The 16,662-nt window shown below is 45.1% G+C and overlaps 1 long non-coding RNA gene across 3 annotated transcripts in view; it reads left to right on the forward strand.

The window, feature by feature from the left end:
* The first annotated feature begins 11,947 nt into the window (after positions 1 to 11,947).
* LOC102548141 (uncharacterized) overlaps positions 11,948 to 16,662 on the forward strand; it is a 30,301-nt gene continuing 25,586 nt past the window's right edge. The window contains exons 1-2 of one of the 3 annotated variants that reach the window (XR_015670273.1): positions 11,948 to 12,082; positions 12,164 to 12,272. This is a non-coding gene — a long non-coding RNA (uncharacterized LOC102548141). Of the gene's footprint in view, positions 12,083 to 12,163; positions 12,273 to 15,059; positions 15,574 to 16,662 lie in introns of those variants that run through there. The other 2 variants (XR_015670275.1, XR_015670274.1) reach the window with 2 other exon arrangements.

The following is a 16,662-nucleotide window of genomic DNA, read 5'->3' on the forward strand; positions in this document are numbered from 1 at the left end:
GTATATAGCTCAAGTTGTTTCAAACTCGAAACAACCCTCCTGCCTCAGCACCTGGATGAACTGGGATTTGGAGAGCAGATGTGTTTGAGTCCAATCTTCCCATTCTCAGTCAGCCCCTTTCGTTCATGTCCCAGGTGGTAAGAGCATCCTGGTCATGTACTACATCAGTGAGTTCGAGCTGGTTCCGTCCCTGGAACCCATGTAAAGGAGCCAGATGTGATTCTGACCGTCCACAATCCTAGCACTGCTTCAACTATCCAGGGCCTTGCTGCATAGCCTGGCTGGTCTTGAACTTCAGATCCTCCTGCCTTATCACGGACCACTTAATACCTGGCATGTCCTTCTCACGTTGCCCAGACTGGCCTTGAACAAACTTCCTAGCTCGAGCAATCTTTCCACAGTGAAACTTTTGTTTTCTTGATTCTAAGGATGATTGCCTTATACATGGTACGCAATCATCACTCTACCACTGAGTGTGGTTGCTGTCTGTCTTGAGATAACTTTTTAAACTTTATTTTTCTTCTCAGTGTTAGACACCTCTTGTCTTATGTTGAAAAACAAACATATACTCTAAAACCCTAATACTTTTTCGAGTGCCAAGTTTTTAGGGAAATAACTTGAACAAATGCAAATCCTTTTGAAAAATCCACTTGACTATCAAAGAAAGAGGAAGGGGTGTGTGTGCTATGGATTGGTTCTAATGTTGTTTGTGTTAATTCAGCTCTCCAAATCACATGGGGAACCACACATCTGCCTGTAAGACACTGAAGGTCCCTGCCCCCAGTTGGCTCTAATTGGTAAGTAAAGTTGCCAGTGGCCAATGGCTGGGAAAGAAAACAGAGGCAGGTCTTTAAAATTCTCAGGTAAGGGAACCACGGAAAGGAGAAGGAGAAAAATTGCCATTGCAGGGGAAGGAGAAGGTCCTGCCTGAGACGTGTAAGACAGAGAGACAGAGACACTGCCAACATGTAACAACTGGGGATCTTGGCCCAATTGGGCTATAGGCCTGGTTCTCCAGCAGCCAGGTTGGAACATAGATTTTAGTAAGTAATAATTCAGGAATATTGGAGGGGAGAGTGTGTTAGCCACAGGGAGGTTTGGAAGTGCCCAGCCATTGAGCTGCTTAGGGTATACTAAAAATAAAACAGTGTGTGTGTGTGTGTGTGTGTGTGTGTGTGTGTGTGTGTGTGTGTGTGTCTTTCATTTGCAAATTCAGAGCACTGGTGCAGAAGCCTGCCGGCACCCACTGGGAGTTTAACATATTACCGATTCAGGGAAGTATTAATTTAAAAAATTAAAAATATTCCAGCACTTGGGGGGCAGAGGTAGGTGAATCTCTGAGTTCAAGGGCAGCCTGTCTATGTAGTGACATCCAGCTGTGTGGTGAGAAAGAAAAGAGAAGTATGGATAGATGTGTAGCTCAGTAGCAGAACACTTGCATACCAAAGCCTTAGGCTTGACCTCCAGTACCTCTTACCCCCTCAGAGGCACTTCAAAAACAACTAGCAATATTCGGGAGGCTGAGGCAGGAGGATTGCCTTGAATTTGAGAAAGCCTGGGTTAAATGTATCGGGCAAAAGCCTGCCTGAAAACCATTGACAACAAAAATTAAGAAAGGAAGGATGGGGGGTTGGGGATTTAGCTCAGTGGTAGAGCGCTTGCCTAGGAAGCGCAAGGCCCTGGGCTCGGTCCCCAGCTCCGAAAAAAAAAAGAACCAAAAAAAAAAAAAAAAAAAAGAAAGGAAGGATGGGAAAAAAAAAACATTTTTAACAAAAAATTTCAGGCATAAAGCCTGGGAATTTTCCTTTCTTCTCTTTGGATTCTGGGAAAGTTGCCTAATTTCATGATTTTATCATTTTGCTCCCTACAGGTTTGAGTTCAATTTGCTTAGCTTTCATATAGGCCTGCCTTTGTGGTTTATGGAGGTTTTTGGTTGTTTGTTTGGGTTTGTTTTCGTTTTGCTTTTTGTGTTTGACAATCAGCACTGGACCAAGGTCACCATCTACATCTTTCACCTTCCTGAAGACATTGGGTTTTCGATAAAATGCTGTATTTTTCTTAAGTTTTGTTTCATGTTTGAGTCTTCAAAGGTTAAACAGAACGCTCAAGACAAAAAAAAAAAAAAACCCACAAGTTCGATGTTGGACATGACAGCACATGCTTATACTCCCAGAGGTCCAGGCAGGAAGATTGTCACAAGTTCGAGGATAGCCTGGGCAACCCAGTGAGTACTGGGCCATCTGGGGCTATATAATAAGATCTTATCGAAAAAGCAAGCAGCGAGAATAAACAAAATTATTGTAATTGAAAAAGTTATAGCTTCAGAGCCACTAAGACAACCTGGAACCTTTAGGAGCGGCAGTAAATTTTATGAAGCAACACCCACAAAGCTTGGCTAGCATCTACTACCTGGCTCTTGCACATCGGTTTCCAGAGCCTGGCCATCTTGAATCAGAGCAACTGTGACCACGAACAAATGACCCTCATCTCTGAGAGATTGAGCCTATTAACATTCCCTTCGTGGAGAGAGGGGGCTGGCTTATACCTGGAGGTCCCTGTGTAGTAACTTTTTTTTCCTGTGATAAAATGCTAAGACCAAGACAGTTTAAGAGAGAAAGAGTCAGTTTTGCCTTACAGTTCAAGAGTGACAGAATCTATGATGGCGAGGAAGACTCGAAGTCGTCCTGCAGCTCAAGAAGCTGAACGATGATCGTATCTTCAACCTCAACCATGAAGCAGAGAGCACAAACAGGAAGCAGTGTGAGGTACTAATCTCAAGACCTGCCCTCGGTGACTCAGCCACTCCAGGAAGGCAGTGCCACCTCCCCAAACAGAACCACTAACTGGGAACTACTTATCTAAAAACCTGAGACTTGGGGGAACATTCTCATTCAAGACATCACACTTGTCACCAGTTTTATAGAAGAGGTAAACAGTAGATGGGGGAGGGGGGTGGAGCTCGGGTTACACAGCTGTTTCTGAGTCACCCATGGTCCTGTAAGTAACCCCAATAAACTGTTGGCTCATCCTGCTAGACTTAACTAGAACCCCTTCTTTGTCTGCTGGTTCCTTCTCTATCTGGGATAAATAGACACTTCTTTCACATCTCTTAAAGAAAAGGTGTGAGGTTCAGGTGTGGGTTTCAAGAGTTCCCACCTCTGAGGGGAAAAGGGAAGGTCCTGCTCTGGCAGCTGGAGAATCTTGTGACATTTTGGAGACCTTAAAGAAGCAAGAACTAGGGCTGGGATGGCTCAGGGGTTAAGAGCAGTGGCTGCTCTTCCAGAGGTCCTGAGTTCAAATCCCAGAAACCACATGGTGGCTCACAACCATCTGTAATGAGATCTGGTGCCCTCTTCTGGTGTGTCTGAGGACAGCTACAGTGTAATCTTATACATTAAATAATATTTTTAAAGGAGAGGGAATTAGGGAAGTCATGATGGTACACGCCTTTAATCCCAGACTTCGAGAAGCAGAGGCAGGAGGATCTCTGAGTTTGAGGTCAACTTGATCTATATAACAGGCTCTAGGACAACCAGGACTACATAGAGAGACCCTGACTCAAGACAAAAGATAAAACAACACCCCTCCTTCAACCCTCCAAAAAGAAGAAAAGAACTTCACCCAAATCTAAAAGTACTGTAGATGAAATCTAATCACTAGTTCCTGGTCTGGCCACCAAGCTTTTGGTGGCTTTTAAAAGCCTACTCTGAGGTATGCGGTGTGGGCAGTGGATGAAGAAGACAAAATTATTAACATAATGATATATGTATGAAAACAATGAAACCTGCTGCTATGTTGACCACAAATTAAAAGTTTTAAAACAACAACAACAACAACAACAACAACAACAACAACAACAACAACAACAACAAAACGTCTCTCTAGTCAGAGGAACAAGGTCCAAGCTGTGAGGTAGGAAGGCAGCAGGAAGCCGACTCTCAGGTTCCTTATGGAAGCTTCCTGTAAACAAGTTGAAAACGCATGTGAGCCGACCGTGGCAAGTGTCTGCGGTGGCACTCAATGCGCACCGTGGTAAATGTCGTCTATGCTGGCAATCAATGAGCACCGTGGTAAATGTCTGTGGTGGCAATGAGTGGGGCAAACCCAGAGAGAGCGAGCCTGGTGAAATGGAGGAGCTGTACTACAGGGCCTCGGCATTAGGAAGAGTGGGAGCTCAATGGATAGCGTGCGTACTGTGTGGGAGGAGCTAAGGCACACACAGCGGGCCGTGGTTGTATATGCCTAGAGTCCCTATGCTCCTACAGCTAGACAAGAGGTAGAGGCAGGACTCCCGGAAGCTACCTGCTACCCTGGTATAACATGGCGGCAAGTAAGAGACCAACATGGGAGGTTGTCATCCACATGCAAACTAGGATACGTGTGCATGGTCAGTACACAGATTTTTTAAAAATCCCTTTTCTAAATTAATCAAATCATAATGATTTGTTTTTAGTTTAAGAAAACTAGACTAATAGATCTGTGATACTTTATACTTTATACATGTCTCTCCCACATTTTCCCCTCTTCTCTGTTTTTAACCGCGGATCTCAGCTTGCCGGTGAAATTGTGTTGCCCTTATGCCTCCTGAGTGCTGAGGCTGTAGGTAAGCGTTACCGCGCTTCTGCCTAATTCTGAAAGTCTGTTCGGAAATGACTCTTTTGTGTTCCATAGAGAGCTATCTGGCACGACTGCAGATTACCTGGATCTGGCCCTATTTGAGCTATATTGCACCTGTTTGTTAACTGCAAATCAGTAACGGATGAGAAAAGCATCTCCAGACACGGTGCCCGTTCATAAATTGGACTGGATCTCGTTCTCATTTAATCGCTGCCAACTTTTAGCAAGTTTTCAACTCATTTCCATTTTTCTTCCCTCTCTTCTAGCCTCTGTCCTCCAAAGTACTGTTTCCAGTTCCCCTCCTCCTTCCCCACATGACATAACTGAGCACTCCCTGCTCACACTGGTCAGACCCTGGTTGCCGTGAAGTTGACTTTTGCTCTGGATCCAAAAAAAGCACGGAGAGTTAAAGTCTAGCCGCTCAGCAAGTGCCTCAAAAAAGCAGTCACCCACCGCAGTGCTCTCCTGGGCCTGGTTTCTCTGTGGCCCTGCCACTGTGGAGGCTACCAAGATCTGATGAAACGCTCTGGTCATGCCTCCCTCCCTTATCCTCTTATCAGGAGATTTGCCTCCACAGTTGCAGACACCATTGTTAAGGCTTCCTACAACTTTGCTTCCAGGAACTCAACCAAAGGTATTGCGTCATCAAAGGCTTTTCACCCATTGACCCCCTCAGATGTTATTACAATTTTTTTTTTTTTTTGGTTCTTTTTTTTCGGAGCTGGGGACCGAACCCAGGGCCTTGTGCTTCCTAGGTAAGCGCTCTACCACTGAGCTAAATCCCCAGCCCCTACAACTTTTTACATTCCTTATCACCTGCTCTCTCTCCCCTCCTCCTCCTCCCCTTACCTCTCTCCCTCCCTCTCTCTCGTCCCCCCCCACCCCGCACTCCCCTTTATCTCCCCTCCTCCTCTCCCTCCCCCCTCTCTGGTGCCTGCTCCCAGAAGCTGTGTCTCAGAGTTGAAGAATGTTCCTTTCCATGATTCTGTGGGACAGTATCTTTTTCTTGAAGGTGACAGGGCACTCTATAAACATCACCCACAACACACACCCCTCTGGATTGAACCAAGAGTCTTTCCTAGGTAAATTCTCCACCAGTGAGCTGTCCTCCAGCTTTTGACCATTTAATTGTTCTTGTTTAAGCTGCCTATCCTAAAACAATTGACCTTTCCCACCGTATCTTCCCTTAGATACCCTACAAGAAACATGACCAGCTGGGGTTATCAGGAAACTGGTTTTACACTGTACGTCACCATACTTAGATTTATGACCCTGAGTTGCACTGTGACAACTGATACCATTCATTTGAACAAAGGCAAGACTGACGATGTTGAATTTTACTTTAGCCTGGAAAACAGTCCAGAAATCTTAGATTTCACAAATCTCAAATGAAAACATTTTCAAGATCTATTAAAAGGAAGGAAGAGGAGATATTTTTTCCAATTCCACGATTGAATATTTTTTAGTGCTCTGAGCATACTAGACAAACGATATAAATATAAGACAAAACACATCTTAATCCCTTAATCTGTTTTGTCAAACTTAGTATCTTGAGGGCAGGTGCCTTGGCCCAGCTGAACCTGTAACTCCAGACTCAGCCTGTGAGGTCTAGAGAATCGCTAGATCTTAGGGTTCCAGATTAGCCTGGGCACGAAAATAAATAAATACATAAATCAATCAATCAATCAATCAATCAATCTTGCCTCTGGTGAATGAATGGATGAGTTAGAAATATTCTAATTAAAAAATTAAATACAAAATTATTTTCCTAATTCTATTTTTGGTTGTGAGCCTAGCCTTTAACGGCTGAGCCATCTCTCCAGCCCTATTTTCCTAATTCTAAATGGTAAATACATGCCATCACATTTGTTAAAATTCACAGGTTGTCAATGTCAGCAATATGCTGAATGAGATGCCGCACACGTGGATAGGAGAGGCAGGCAGATCTCTGTTGTGTTGGAGTCAGCCTGGTCTACATAGTAAGTTCCAGGCTAACCAGGGCTACAGAGTGAGACTCTGTCAAAAGGGAGGGGAAAAAAGAGATAGATAGATAGATAGATAGATAGATAGATAGATAGATAGATAGATAGACAGACAGACAGACACAGAAATGAAGGATGGAAGGGAGGAAGGAAGGAAGGAGAAAGAAAGAGAAAAGGAGCTTTTAAGATATGCCGCAAGCTGCCAGCGCTTTGGTCCGTGGAATGTGGGAATGCACAGGCTGGGTGGAGGAGGCTGTGGATGGTGGGTCAGTGGACACGGATCAGTGGACACGCGTGGGGACTATGTGGTTTCTGTCCAGTTTTGCTGGTAACCTATTGCTAAGCTAAATCAATCTGTGAGTTAAGAAAAATTAAGATCAACTGATTTTCAAACTAACACAGCACATTCATTTGTACAATGCCACGAGAAAGTATGCAGAGCACGAAAGAATTCTGAGTTCAGGTTTAAGGCTTGTGACCTGGGCACAATCGGCATATCGTTTAAAATGTGAAGCTGTAAGACAACAGTTAAACACATAGGTTTGATTCCCAGCATGGTTTGACCAATCGTTATTCTAGTTACAGGGACTCTGACCCTCTCCTGGCCTCATCAGACACCAGGCATGCACATGGTACACAGGCATATATGCCTGCAAAACACCCATAAAACATTAAATAAACATTAATAATTAAAAGTATTTAAACTATAAATAATACCTCACCAGGAATGGCAGTTACACAACCGTGGCTCTTGCTTTGAACTAGCTTCCTACGCTAGACCAAAAAGAAAAAAAGAAAAGAAAAGAAAGATCCTCATCACCAAGATAAACTGAAGCTGGTTTTCCCACCTCCAGACACCAAGAAAGAAAGTCACTAACCTTCCAATAGGTGTGACGAAGGCAGCATACTGTGGGGCAGAGCTGCTCACTTTGCGGCAGCCAGGGAACAGAGAGGTTGAAATGCATTGAGAGAGTGAGATAGTCAAAGTCAGAAAACTGCTGAAGAGTTTAATCATCTTAGAGCTTTTCCTGATCCTAAAGTACCTTCAGATCATAGGTTGTTCTCTTCCTGTCCCTCTCCTTCTCCCTGTCCCTGTCCCCCTCCCTTTCTCCTTCCCCCTCCCCATCCCTCTCCCTGTCTTCCATATCCCAAGTTTCATTATGCAACCGCAGCCCTGCCTGGCTCAGAATGCACTATGCACAATACCCTAGGCTCATTCACACACACCTACCTGCCTTCCAAGTGCTGTAATTAAAGGTGTGCATCACCACACCCAGCCTGATGACCCTCTCTAAAGCCTCTGCACATCTTACATCTGGCCCCTAAATAAAACTAACTTCATATTCAAGGCCAATTCTTTTTTTTTTTTTTTTCCGGAGCTGGGGACCGAACCCAGGGCCTTGCGCTTGCTAGGCAAGTGCTCTACCACTGAGCTAAATCCCCAACCCCTCAAGGCCAATTCTTCTGCTTCCTGTAACTGACATGATTACCAACTGCTGTTTGTACCTGGTCACTAGTCCATGCCCACCCTCTCATTCCCTGCACGGAACAGCCCGGTGATGTGATTTTTTTTCCAGTTTATCTGTATTCATTCCCTCCATTCTTCCAGGCAAATGATTAGCAAAGACCTACTCCTAGCCTGGCTTGGCCTGACCTGGCAGCTCCCTCTAGCTCTCCTTTTAAACATTTTCCTGGGAAAGGCTCTCCCTGTCTTTGGTCACTAGTTCTCTCCATGCCCCAAATCTGGCTCGGCTTTAGTTTCCCAGTCCCAGCCCTGTGAGCAGCATCAGATGAGAGATGTAACAGTTTTCCTGTGTTCTTTGATGTTTTGTAACTCCTGCTTGGAAACTATGTTCTGAAATCACCTTGAAGTCTGGGTTCTTGTTCAGTCAGTACTTTCAATTTCCCCTCCTCCTCAGCAGTGAAAGATTGTGGTAATTATTTATTCCCTGATCTTTTTGGTTGGCTGACCCAGACCTGCTGTCCTTCCTCAGCAGGATGGGTGGGCAGTGGAGTAGCCAGTGAGAGGCCCAGGGAATGAGAAGGCACCCATTCAGGCTGAGTTACGAGAAACTTGGAACATCTACAGCAACTACATTCCCAAAATTCTGACCTCAAGCTTTGCATAGATTCAAGGCTGCTCTAATGGTACACTCAACTCTTGTCCTGGCATCCAGCCCATACAGGTCAGACTCCAGAGAGAACCATTAGCGGGGTTGGTTTTGGCCGTTCAGAATGGCAACCCTCTCTGCCAGGCAAAACAATTCACCTTGGAAGCCAGGTGTGACATTCTGTGATCAGAACTCTCATAGCATCTGCCACAGCATACACGTGCCCCCCCCCCCCCCCACACACACACCTGTTCATGGCCTCTGATTCCTCTGGCAGAGGCCATCTGACTAGGTGAATAGTTAACAGAAGTTAGCATGATCCACACTACTTAAAGGGCCAGGTTTTAGATCGACTATATTCTTGTGGTGACTTCTTACCAAGAGCCTTTTCTCTTTCAGGGTCCTAATGAGATGTTATTCCTTCCAGTTCATGATTACAGGGTAAAAGAACCAACTGTATTCCTCCTCCCTGACATGTTTTCTGTAGTATAGCTGCTGTCACAGTCTGAACAGGGCATGTTCCAAGCTATGGTGCTCTTTGAGGAGGCCGTGGAGCCTTAAGAAGTGGGCCCTGGGTAGTGGAGGTGGGTCATTGATCGTTGAAGGCAAAACCCCATCCTGGTTCTAATCTGACTCTTCTGTTTCCTAGTCCATGCCCTGGGAGCACCACTACCACACTCTCCTGCCTCCTTGGGCTCCTCCATGTTTTCCCCCTTGTGATGGAACATCTAAACCTACAAGCAGAGGAAAACTATCTGTTCTTTCAGGGATTTTTGTCTCAGGAACAAGAAAAGTAGCAAATATCATCACCAAATCTGCTGGAGACTAGAACTATCTGAGCCGCCCTGGTGCCACCTCAGAGCAATGTGCAGATCTATGGCTACACGTTGTGTCCTATAGCCAAGGTGATTTATCCCGTACAAACCAACGGCCATGTGTATGTGTGTGTGAGCGCTGTTGCAGGATTAGAGATCAGCAGGCTTTTCATTTTGTTAGAAAACCAGGCTAGAAGAGGTCACCACAGCCTCTACACATAGGTTTTCAGGAATTCTCACTGTCCAGTCCAGACCCCTGCCCATCTCCCACAACTTCGGTCACCCCATCAAAATGACCTCTTTAGGCACCCTCACCTTCCTGTCCTCTGATGTAACCCGCCTCCACATTGGGAGCTGTAAATTCAACAGTGAGCAGACTTCATCTGCGTGGATTTTGGGGACCCTTGCTAGAGATCTGTCCACATGGAAATAAAATTACTAGAAAATGAATGATTCAAGTTGCCATCAACCCGTTTGATTAGAGAAAGTGTAGCAAGAGAAATCAATATGTCATAGGCAGACACACACAAGCTTTCATTCTTTCTGGGCATACTTGGAAAACTCCCTCTCTGTGATCGGCCTGAATTGACTCTATTGGCAGACATAACAGCAGGGTGTTTAGTGAGTCCTTCCTCTTCCTAAATCAATGGAAGAAAATGGGGCATTGGGCCCACAGCTGTGATTATCAGAACTGGAATTTAGAGCTCCCTGGCCCAGGTATTGTATGTCTATGCCTTGTTCTACAGATTTCCAGGATTTTCTTGCTTTTCCCTCTGGGAAAAGGGCACCCAGACTTCAGTGACAGTCATCCCAATAACTTCGAGTTAGTGGGGTGTGCTATGTTCAAATAAGGCTACAAATGGGTGTCATGGTGACAACAGCCTTGCTGGCTTCCCATGTAACCTGATTTCGGATGGGAATCCTGTTTGTAGAGCTGGCTCTAGAGGTCCTCTTGTAGACCCTGGTACTGGGAACGCTGGTGACTGTGGTTTGAGGAGGGTGCAGAGCAAGGACTTAAGAGTTTGAAGGGCAGCTTTGCTCATTTCCTGGGAGCCTGGGATGAACTCTTCCATTTGTTTCATGACCTATAACTTGGGGACAGTAATAGAAATATCTTGTAAATATGTCCATCTGTCACAGACAGCAGTTGTATTGTAACTGCCAGCACTGGGGAAGGCTGGAGAAGCTGAGCTTTCAACTGTCTGTATTTCTCCTGTTTTAAATTTTGCTATAAAGCTACAACACATTGTGTGTGTTTCACTTTGTGTGTATGTTTTTTTGTGTGTGTGTGTATGTCTGTGTGTCTCTCTGCGTGTCTGTGTATGTCTGTGTGTGTATATGTCTGTGTATTTGTATGTCTTGTGTGTCTGTGTGTATGTCTGTATGTGTCTCTCTGTGTGTGTGTGTGTGTGTGTGTGTGTGTGTATGTCTATGGGTGTGTCTCCGTGTGTATGTCTGTCTCTCTCTGTGTGTATATGTCTGTGTGTTTGTGTGTCTGTGTGTGTCTGTGTGTTTCTCTGTGTATGTGTTTGTGTGTGTGTGTGTCTGTGTGTGTATGTCTGTGTGTTTCTATATGTGTGTATGTCTATAGGTATGTCTCTGTGTGTCTGTCTGTCTGTGTGTGTGTGTCTGTGTGTCTCTCTCTGTGTCTGTATATGTCTCTGTGTGTGTCTGTGTGTTTGTGTGTATGTTTGTCTTTGTGTGTGTATGTTTGTATATGTGTTCATGTGTGTCTGTGTGTATGTCTTTCTGTGTATCTGTTGTGTCTGTGTGTGTGTTTGTCTATTTGTCTATGTATTTGTCTATGTGTCTGTCTGACTCTGTGTATGTGTGTTTGTCTGTCTCTATATGTGTGTCTATGTGTTTATGTGTGTCTGTGTGTGTGTTCATGTGTGTCTTGTGTCATATGATTCTCTGTCATCAGCCCTCAAGACTGTGGACCCTGCTTCTCAGTCAAATTCTTCCTTTTTATTCTAGGAGCTTGTTTTAGGTCTGTCTCTCTGTGTGTATGTCTGTGTGTTGTCTCTGTGTGTGTCTGTCTGTCTTTGTGTGTGCTGTGGCATTGACATCTGCCTTCCTCAGCTCGTCAGGTTTCCTTGCTCTTGAGTCACTCTGTGCCCTTCCTCACAGAGTCAAAGCACACACAGCTTTTTAGGGGGTTGGGTTTGCTGAGGTGTCGGGCCCTCCACTTTGTGAGGCTCCAATGCTCGTTTAGAAGTGTGGCTTTCCTGATGCTGCTAATGGCTGCACAGAGTTATGTTCCACCTCTGTCTCCAGTCAGTACATCTGAAGTGACATCCAACAACCCTTAGCTCCTAGCACTGCATCATGACCTGGCTTTCATCCCAAGAAAACACAGAAACCAAACTCAGAGGGCGGTACTTTCAAGCGCCAATAAATCTTCACCGTGGATCTTGGCTACACAACACTGGCAAAGCCCACTGCCCTGCTTTTATGTTTAGAGACGCCAGCATGTGTGAAGGCTAGAGGACAGAGGCTGATTGAAGGGTCTGGCCGGCCCTGTTTCTGGGAGTTAGGCCATTTGACCGAGGGCCAGGTGCCTCACCAAACTCCCTCTGTACAAGTCCACCAGGTCATTTGCTCATAGCTGTGTTTACACATCAGTTTTCTTCCCCAGAGTGACAACGGTGCCAACCCCATCATTGTCAACAAACCACTTCTTTACTTGCTTCGTTTTCTCTAATTCTGGGACAGACAGAAGGCTTTGCATGGCTCCAAGAGTAACGGTGAGTTCTGGGTAGTAAAAGGCCTATTCTGGCTGGGTGTGGTGGTGTGCCTTAATAGGAGCTGCTTCAGAGGCTGAGGCAGGAGGATCAAGGCTGGGGCAGGAGGATCAAGGCTGGGGCAGATGGATCTTGATTTGGAGAACTGTTGTGTTTTATTAAAAAGAGCCAAGGACATGTTTTGTAGAGTGCAGTATGCTGAAGTGGGAGGGGCCATGTTGAGCCATCCCTTCCTCCTGAGGTGCCAGCTGTATGATGGGTACAGTGTAGAATAGAGTTGATTTAGGACACAGTAAGGAGAGTTGAGAGGGGAGTAGAGACAGAGAAAGTCAGACAAGCGTGCGCACGCGCGCACACACACACATACACACACACACACACACAGAGAAAGAGAGAGAGAGAGAGAGAGAGAGAGAGAGAGAGAGAGAGAGAGAGAGGAGGTTGGCCTGGCCAGGAACACTGGAGAGAGAGGGGGAGGGGAAAGGGAGAAAGGGGTAAGGGAAAGGAGAGAGTCAGAGAGACAGAAGGGGCAGAGAGAGCAAGAAGGGTTCAAGCAGCCCCTTTTGTGGTGAGCCTACCCAGCTGTTGCCAGGTAACTGTTAGGCAGAGCCTAGAAAAAATGCTAACATTCCTCCATTTTGGTTTAATTTAAAACAGGAGAAACTAGAAAGTGGTGATGGTGAGGCAGAAATAGGGTCTCAGTGATCTTTAGTTACTTCCTGCTGACTTTAGGGCCACATGTTTCTGGGAACCTAAGAAAATGGGGATGGGGATGTTGGTCCAGTCTGAGGAGGGTTGGCTGTGTCCTTGCTGTCCAGGATCTGTGGGACGATCTGTGGGAAGAAGGAGCAGGTCTAGTAGAAGCATCTGTGTCTGTGAGAGTAGACTGGAGCATCTGTGGATTGCTTCTCTGGAGCTGTCCTGGATGTAGATTTTGAGTAAATGCATGGACTTGGCAAGATGCTGAAGCACACACACATACACATGCATACACACATGCACACACACACATACACATACACACACACACACACACACACACACACACACAGAGAAACACACACATATTACAGACAGAAATAAAGTAAAGTATGGGAGAAGAACTTGTTTTTACATTTGAAGCCATTAAGTCTCAGTGGCTGTGGTGAGGGCAATCCCAAAACCAGGGAACAGGGAGGAGTCTCACCCTTTGGAATAGGTAACAGGTAGAGACTTAGGCTATTTTTAAAATAATCATTTATTTATACACTGTAGCTGTCTTCAGACACACCAGAAGAGGGCATCAGGTCTCATTACAGATGGCTGTGAGCCACACATGGTTGCTGGGATTCAAACTTAGGACCTCTGGAAGAGCAGTCAGTGCTCTTAACCGCTGAGCCATCTCGCCAGCTGCTGGAACTTAGGCTATCGATTAGCAAGTGTATTTATCTAAATGGAATTTATTTGGTCCATGAGAGGTAGATCTGCGTGGATTTCCTGGCACTTATAAGTGTATAAAAGAGATAAATTTGTTAACAACATGAACAGTCTTTAAGGTGAGCTTAGGGAAGAAAAAAACCTTTCATGGAGCAGAAGGAGGAGCAGGAAGGGCTTTTATCTTCTGTCTAGGAGACTGAATATCAAAATGAGAAACATTTTTTTTTTTTTGGTTCTTTTTTTTGGAGCTGGGGACCGAACCCAGGGCCTTGTGCTTCCTAGGTAAGCGCTCTACCACTGAGCTAAATCCCCAGCCCCGAGAAACATTTTTTTAAAAAAATTTTTTTCTCACTTATGAGTACACTGTAGCTGTCTTCAGACACACCAGAAGAGGGCACCAGACCCCATTATAGATGGTTGTGAGCCACCATGTGGTTGCTGGGAATTGAACTCAGGATCTCCGGAAGAGCAGTCAGTGCTCTTAACCACTGAGCCATTTCTCCAATCCCATGAGAAACATTTTTAAGTTTACATTTGAAAGACAAAGGAAACTCAAAACCTTGACCTTGTGACTATGATAGCTAATTATATAGATTTAGCATGAGAAACACCAAAGGAAACTTAAAGTTTGAACTTGTGACATAAAGGGTCCTGTATAGTAGAATGTTTTATTAAAGTTAGGCTAATTTATAAGAACTCCATTGGTAAATGTTAGGGCAATGGCATAACAAGGGGAGGAAATATGAAGCAGTCAGTCAACAGAAGCTGAGTTTAGATAAGTAATAGAATGCTATATCTGTGAAAGCTTATGTCTGAACTTGTGTATCCTTCATCTTGGAGTTTGTGAGCAAGGCAAACCTATCTGTTTGATAAGAGATCTGTCAGTCTTAGCTAGTTAACAAGTTGACTACTAAGCTAATACAGTGGTAGATTACCTTGGAGAAAGGAGCTAGAGGTCTGTTTTCTCGCTGTCAAGCTGCAGTTAGCTTAGCTGTCAATGTAGTCAGAAATCTCAGAAGAATAAATTATAATCTAGATGTCATATAGTAATTAAAATGACAGAGGTTGGTCAGTAGTCCCCTACCTAAAAAGTTCCCATGTCCCTGGGTCTCCATTCACAACTTGGGCAGAGTCAGTCTGGCTGTCAGGCCCAGAAGGCGAGAAGCTTTTTCCTATGGAGTAGGAATGTGGGAAATGACTCACCTTGTCTTAGGCAATATGAGACAATTAACTCTCAGTATCTTTTGTTTGTCTACAGTGTAGGCTGAGGCCTGGCAGCAGGCAAGGCAATGGAGTGGTGTTTCTCCGTGGTTATCATACCACAATCTAGGCAGTCTTGTCCCTGTGTCTTCTCAGAGACCTTGGGGGTGGGGGCAGGGACCGTTGGACTTTGGGAGTCTCTGTCATAATAAGCTTAAACATTTAACGTTTTACTTAGCAGATTTCTGACAAGAGTGACAGCCAGTATCTATTAAGTATATCTGAATTAGTCAATCTGTGTTGTACAATTACTTGTCTTAGAATGTATCTGGTAAACAAAGAGAGTACATTGAAACTTAACGACTGTAATAAAAACAAGACTATACATATTTAAGGCAATGGCCTTTAACCTTTTTACTGATGTATATCTTAAAATTAACATTAAAACTGTTATTTGTCAAGGAAGGATAGAAATCGGAGGCTGTTCTAAGTGGGGACTGCCTATAAAAAAAGATGGCGGTTAGTCATGAAACTGCCTTTAACCAAGATGGCTCTGAAGCTCTAGCCAGTCATGTGACCGCCCTTAGCCTTTAGCTAAGATGGCGCAGGTGGAGGAAAGCCATGTTATATCTTAGAAGTGTGGCTGTGCATCTTAGAATGGAATGGCAGAAGCACGGCAGAGGCAAACGTAAGACGACTCTAAGTGGCGCAGTGTGAGGGGCACACGGTGCAGCGTGGCGGTCGTGAGATCGCAGAAGTGTACGCCGCACCTCCAGCTCCGCTCAGTGTTGGGCAGCGGAGGGCAATTAAGCAGGCAAAAGCGAGGGCAAAAGCAAGAGAGTGAGCCCGTCTGGGGAGGGTGAGAGGCAAGGCTTGTAGCTGCACTTCTGCCTCGCAGCAACTCTGCTCCAGTGCAGCATACCACGTGTGCCGTGGGGTTGGGTTAGCCGGGAGCATGGGAGAGAGGAGGAGGGATGGAAAGTGGAGAATGGAGGCTAGTCAGGTAGTGACCGACCGAGAGTAAGAGAGGGAGGTGGAGGGGCAGGAAGCGGAGAGTTGCAGCACAGTTGGTTGGAGCAATGCCTGTGCATAGGAATCTTTCCATTTTTTGGATCCCTGGGAAGAGTTGTAAAACCATTTAGAGTTATTACTTAGTGGTATTGGAGCCAAATTTTGGAAGCCTTTAAGACAGGGAAATATCCCACTAGGGAGCCTTGGAGTAGTGGCAAAGACCTTCCCTGTTTGGGTAAGGATAGGAGTTATTAATCTTATTACTTGCAGCATCCCGAGGATAAATTAATAACTAGAACCAAGGAGCTATTAATCATACTATGGTGTCCGAGGTAAATTAATTACTAGAACGAATGAGCACCCAGGCTGGACATACCATGTTGTCATACGGAAACTAGTGACTGAGGTGCAGGACCAGCGCTGAGCTAGGAGCCAGAGGGAGAAAGGTTTACCCACGCCTAGGGTTTTTTCAGCAGCATATGAGAGAGAAGCCAAGAGAAATCTGTCTCTAGGTGAGAGGGAGAGTACACTCAATCAAGGGTAGAGGTCCTAAAACAAGACTGTGAATATGGGGACTTCCCAATTTGCCATTGTTTGGATGGAGAATTTCAGCGATCCAATGGCTGGAAAGTCCATGTGACGGGAGGGAAATATGAATTTGTGCAACCTTCGAGTTTGTAAATCCGAGTCTCGGAACCAAATGTCGTGTTTTATAAAAAGGAGACAAAGATACGTTTTGTAGAGTGCAGTATGGTGAGGTGGAAGG

The sequence above is a fragment of the Rattus norvegicus genome, chromosome 2 (genome assembly GCF_021556685.1).
Source record: "Rattus norvegicus strain SHRSP/BbbUtx chromosome 2, alternate assembly SHRSP_T2T, whole genome shotgun sequence".
Classification (NCBI taxonomy): Eukaryota; Metazoa; Chordata; class Mammalia; order Rodentia; family Muridae; genus Rattus; species Rattus norvegicus.